The sequence below is a fragment of the Aquarana catesbeiana genome, linkage group LG01, assembly GCF_042186555.1.
Source record: "Aquarana catesbeiana isolate 2022-GZ linkage group LG01, ASM4218655v1, whole genome shotgun sequence".
Lineage (NCBI taxonomy): Eukaryota > Metazoa > Chordata > Amphibia > Anura > Ranidae > Aquarana > Aquarana catesbeiana.
The window spans coordinates 243,124,971-243,131,449 of NC_133324.1; positions in this window are offsets into that span (position 1 = coordinate 243,124,971).

The following is a 6,479-nucleotide window of genomic DNA, read 5'->3' on the forward strand; positions in this document are numbered from 1 at the left end:
TGTATAGCAGTAACCTGCGTGACATAAGAGTTCCACATGCTATAACACCCCAAGTCTGTCCCAAAATTACAGTGCATTCGATAGGGATATATGTGCAGCTCAATGCAGACTGGGGTTCTGGGACTAGGAGCTGTCTTAACACCTATAATGATTCAACTGAGGTGACAACAAGAGAGACATAATGTCTCCCATGGTACCAGAATGTCATCTCATTCCTACTCAACCTCTTTGTATAGTAGAGTGTCAGTCATTTTGCGGTCCCATAAAGATCTTGAAATTTCCGCACATATTACAACCCTAGTTACCAAACACAGAGGGAAATTCTACACGAGAACAATACTCACATCCACATGTTATGCAATCCTAGGTGAACATGTAAATTACGGTTAAACTGAACTGTAGACAAAAAGAGAAGTCTCTCGAACAAACCAAAACTTAAGGAGTTGGTAACTAGCTGCAGAGTTTACTGAGAAAGGAGGGGGGAAGGTGAGGAAGTCTCTCCCAGCTGCTTCCCCTGCAGGATCCACCTGCCCATCCCTCAGCTCAAAGGGGTAACAGTTTAATATAGCAGGGCATAGGTAGAAAGTAAATCCCTCTCCCCTCCCCAGTCCCCAACCACGTCTCGTCACTCAGTTTACATCCTCCTGGATTATTTCTACATCTGCATACCTATTGAAGGTAGACGGCACATTCAGGGTTGTTTTGTCAGAGTTAGTCCACAACAGTCCTTCCGACATCTATAAAAGTTTTCCCTGGTAGCGGTATTATCCAAGGGCGGGGAGGGGAGAAGGGGGGGTCAGTCCACCCCGCATCCTAATCGGACGTGATGAATGTAATTTGCGGCCAAGCCACTGCGGTGAAGTATTGAGAAAGAGTCACTGCCTTACTTAGGGCGTCAATGTGGGGAATCAGCACAAGGAGCTTCAGCAGGGAAGGGGTACGTATGCGCTATTGAAGACAAATGACAGGCAGGGAAGTAGATTCTCTCATAACTCACGTGTTCCCTCTGAAGAAGGCTCCCTTGATCTTCGGCGGTGTCGCTGCAATCGTGGCTGGATGTTCCCCTGCAGGGGTTGCAGACTGGACCGACCTCCCGTCTGTGGGATGAACATCAGCCAGCTCTGCATTCTGAAGGGGGCTGTGTCCAGAAAGGCGAAAAGAGCCGGTAGGTCTCTTGGAGATCTAAGATGAAACGATCGCTGGTCCCTCCTGAACAGCACCGAGAGTGGGTATCCCCAGCGATAGGTGGCTCCTTGTCGGCGAGCTGCTTCTAACACTGGGCGGAGCATGGCTCTCCTCTGCAAAGTAGCACGGGAGACATCAGGTAGAATTTTAACACTTGCTCCATCAAAATCTATGTCTCCGGCTTCCCAGGCTTTGCGGGCAATTGATTCTTTATATGAGTAATGATGAAGACGGCATATAACGTCTCTCGGTCTATTGGGATCTTGCGACTTCGGTCCCAGCGCTCGGTGGATGCGATCATACTCCAGATTTTGTGGGAGCTGGTCTCCTGGTAACTTGCGGAAGATGGCAGTGACAGTAGCGGCTAGATCTTCTGGTCCCGTCGCCTCCGGCAGGCCGCGCAGACGGAGGTTATTGCGCCTGCTTCTGTCCTCAATTTCTTCCTGGTGTAGCTGTAGCATGGTCGTGGCATCTATATGGGCATCTTGTAAGCATTCCAATGCTGATACTCTTCCCTCCAGGTCGGCTACCGAGGTCTCCCCCGCAGCCAGCCTGACACTCACGGAACTCAGCTCTCCTCGTACCTCCTGAATGTCTTTGCGATGTTGTGCCTCCAGGCGGCCGATAAGAGACTCGATATCCGCCCTAGTCGGGAGGGCCCTTAGAAGCGCCCACAACTCGGCATTACCTCCAGTATTCACAGAGCCCAGTAGTGGGGTCTCCACTCCTGATTGTAGATCGGGAGGTATATCAGAGTAAGAGTCAGAGTCTAGCGCCGCATCAGAGGGAGCCGGCCGGCTCTCCTGGGTCTCACTTCTCTCTCCACGTGAGTCCGCCATCTTGGGATCCGTAGGGGTGAGCTGAGCTTGCCGTAAAAAGTGTTCAATAGACCCGTCGGACTCTCTCGGTCTCGCCTGCTTAGCTTTCCCCTTTGTTCTCCTTTTCTTAGAGTACATGCCTCGTTCAAGCGATGGTTTTTAGATCATAGTAGGCTCGGAAAGGAAAAGGGAGGCCGGGAGCTCGAGGTAAATGCGTCCTCACCCAGCCATGTCCAGGCCACGCCCTCCGAAGTTTCGTTTTTAATTGATTGTCGTCCCGCAAATCTTCTCACCCATATACCATACGTCATACGATGCATGCTCATTTCATTACACTTGTACGCCTACCCACCAGGGTCTGTGGGTACACTAGTCCTGAGGGTTTGTCTTGCTACCTCTCTCTGTTGTTCTGTCGTAGAATTTCATTGGCAGCATTTCTGTTAGCTAGGGCTCACATCCAGGGTCTGTCATGTCTACGGACCCATACGGGCTGAGGTTTCGTTTTTAATTGATTGTCATCTCACAATCTTCTCGCCCGTATACCATACGTCATACATGCACGTTCACCATTACACCTTTACTACTACCCGCCACAGTCTGTGGGTACATCAGCCCTGAGTGTTCGTTTTGAATTACCTGTCTTGGCACTGCAGGTTGCTCGGGCTCACTCACCACATACACTAGGGTTGTGTCATCATTAGGTTCACATTCACGCGTTTTTGGTCTTGTCATTTCTGCACCTACATCCTCATACTTGTCAGGTACGTAGGGGTGTTGTTGTTTTCGTGGGTTGGTTGTCTGTTCTCATTTCTTTAGTTTGTGTTTCCTTAGATCAGGGCATGTCGTGTGTTTCGGAAGCGGCCAATTTACATTCATCCCTCCACCACCGCATGGGGGTTCAGTGCATGGTAGCACCCCATCATTAAGGGGTGGGACCATACCAAACTCATAGCAGAGTTTCATCACTGATGTACCTCTTTCCTGGCCTCAGCTGGGGGCGGGGGGCAGTATTTTTTAGGTGGTTATTCCCAACTCTGTCCCAACCTCTTCCATCCACCAGTGCAGCACATGTTGCTATGCATGATTCTTCAACCCAGTTTCATGCGGTACTTCATGCGCTCTTACGTCCATGCTATGATTGTTAGACAGGATGGAGGGGATCATAGCCCGCTCGGCTTGCGCAGAGGTGTCAGCTGCGGATCCTGCTCTTCTCAGTACGCCTGCAGGTGATGTTGGAATTTCTCTACAGTGGCATGTAGAACTGGGGGCAAGCTTGGTCACAAGTGATCGATCTGGCCAATGGTTCTTTATCCAGAGTATTCCGAGGGCTTCCACCAAGGGTGGGAAGGTTTCATAGGTTCATGTATCCGGCTTTCGCTGCATATTGCCTCAGCAATTTGGCCTCATCTGCCAACGCTATCTAGTATCCATCAGGTGACCAGCATTTCAGGCCCCTACAAACTCCTGTCAGTCTGTCCATTTTTTGCAGCTCACCCTCTCTAAGCTGTCAAGGGTATTCAGGGAAGTCAGGGATGTTCTCTTTGGCATGGCCACCGGTTACCGACCAGGTTCGTGGTGTTTCAGACTTCCTGTCGCCTATCCTTGGCACAGTTCCCAGTTAGTGCTACAGGCAGTTCTCTTTACTACGCTTACAACTTCCCTATCATTAGTATAGATGGATAAGCCAGAGGTTCGTGGTTCATTACGGTACCACAGTAACGGTGTCGGATTAAGTATTTGTCCTTCGCTGCTATATTCCTTAGGTCTGCTTTTTCTCCCTCTCCCCATGCATCCTCTCACTTCAACAGTACGTTCTCATGTCCAGGTTACTTGCCAAACCAGGCTTGAATCCAAACCCCTTTTCTGGATATTCATCTGGATCGGAGGTAACTTTCATAGGTCCCTAACAGTGGGTCCCTTCTTCATCATCAGGTACATGGGGCACGGTAGATCCTCCGTTTTAGCAGCTACATACATAAACCCCCTTTGTAGTCATCCAGGTTTTCGCTATTTTCTGGACGGATGGCTGTTGCTGGCCCTTCATTGAAGCTTTCATATCACACCTACTTTGTGTCACTTTTTGCCCTCTTTTAGGCATACTGACCAGCCAGGCCAAGGCACACCTCAGGTCTTGGTAGTTAGGACTATGTTGTGCAGTAGTCATCCCACCACAGGGGTCACTGTAGCTGAATTTTCATGCCCTCCAGATGTTGCAAAACTACAAGTCCCATCATGCCTCTGCCTGTGGGAGTCATGCTTGTAACTGTCAGCCTTGTGATGCTTCATGGGACTTGTAGTTTGGCAACAGCTGGAGGGCCACCAGTTTGAGACCCCTGCTGTAGACTCATCACTATAACTTTGCTCTTGCAAGAGACTTGCCACCCAAATTTGCTACAAATTGGAAAAGTGTCAACTAGAACTTGTGCTTCAAGTGCTCTGCAAGTGTACAACTTGCCAGTAAAAATGTGCAGCAAGTTAACATGACTTAAAATTCAACACTGCCACAAATTTGTGACAAGTTATCCTTGCTATCTGGGTATCTTCATGAAGTGAGAGTCCATCTTGACATTCTCCATGGCTGCATGTCCCTGAATGTCCTGGTGCCTTTAGCGGACTGGAACGAGCACCAGTACCTCCAACCACAAGCGGGAACAGGACCAACCAAATAGACTAAACATCTCCAAAGGCCCCTTGACCTCAGCCTTCCCCCTTTTTATAGCACAGGTGGGCTGGCTAGGACCAAAAAGCCCAGGAACTGAGCTTACAACAGTTAACCCTTTCGCCTGGCCTGGGCCAGCCGCTAACTCGCTAGACCCAACATATTTCAACCTGCCTACACTTGCTCTCCCATTTTCAAAATCCGTCCTGGCCACGACTAACTTTGAATAAATAACATGGCATATATTAAATATTATTATCATTATTATAATACAGGATTTATTTAGTGTCAACAGTTTGCGCAGCGCTTTACAACATGGGGGAAGACAGTGCAATTACAGTACAATTTCAATACAGGAGGGATCAGAGGGTCCTGCTCGTTAGAGCTTACAATCTAGAAGATACACATCCTTAATAGCAAACAGTATAAATACTCTTGCATAAACATTAAAACTGTTTTCAAATAGAAACAACATATTTAGTCTCTATTTAGACATAAAAGTTTGGGTTCCGAAAGAAGCATGTTTTCTCCCATGATTGGGTGGGTGCTTGCCACCTAGTGGATAACCTGTTAAGCAAAACCTGAAATAACCTGTTCAACCCAGTCCATGAAAATATGGCAACCGGTGTTCCACTTTTCATAGATTTTGTGAAACTGAGCCTCTATGAATTCATTTTGGTACCGGAATTCTCACAGATTTTCTGGTACATGGAATCTCTCCCAAACAGCCTGACTGTAGATCTTTGGTCGTTCTTCCTCAAACTACCTGAACAAGTCCACATGGGACATATTCCCATGTGGACTCATAAGCAAGGTACCCATATTTCTTGATAACATGGGCATCAAAGTACTATTGGAGCCAGGATAACTCGGTCAGCTTTTGGCCTGGAGGAACTGACCCTTGCGGGAGGTAAGCATCCGCAGGGTGGTGTGATTTTTCCAGAGGCCAGTCTCTGCATCTGTTAGAAGCGGGTGGTGCTGGAGCTGCAGCTTCTCCGGAGACCCATGGAAGGGAAATGACAGCCTTGGGGGAGGATGGGCATTCCTCCTAACTGCTGTCAAACATCAGGGTACCCCCACATAGGGACACACAGATAAACTCCTTAGGGCGAGAAGTAGGTGGCTGCGGCTATACTAGAGAAGCGGTCGCATAGGAAGCACCCGAAGGCAAAGACAGTGGTAATTCTTGGTCGGGAACTGGCAAGTCCATAGAACTGGTGGTGTCCGGAAGGGACTTGGAAGGCATCTCTGCTACTGTAAGTGCCAGCAGAGCGGCGACGGGAGTATATGTGGAATCCTGTAATAGACAGTTATCCTGATGCAGGTGGTTTGCTCGGCTACTCGACCCCTTTCCCCTCGGGAGAGGCCAACCCATGGACATCCTGTTCGACATCGGTGCTCAGAGAGGTAGGTGGGCTTGGAACTCTAGTGGTTATGGATCAGGTGCAGATTTTTTGGTTATTTTGGTTACAAATTTGCATGTTTAAACACCTGGATGGATGTCTTGATTGCAAACAATGCACCTGTGTTCAGATCCATAAATAAACAATGCTTGTCAATGCATTTGTTTTACAGCCGTGTGACTGAGACCATACTGTGGCACTTAACAACTAAAAAATCCTAAAGAGCAGTGTATTTGTTACATGCCTTACAGTTATAAAACAGAAGGTTTAATTGGGCTTTAAAAAGTAAAAAGCTAAACAATTTCTCCTAACCTCTGGAACTCTCTACCCCAATCTGTCTGGTCGTTGCACTGTTTACCTTGGTTTTTCAGTGATCCCTATGGCTGCACTCACATCTGAGCATAACTGGAATTT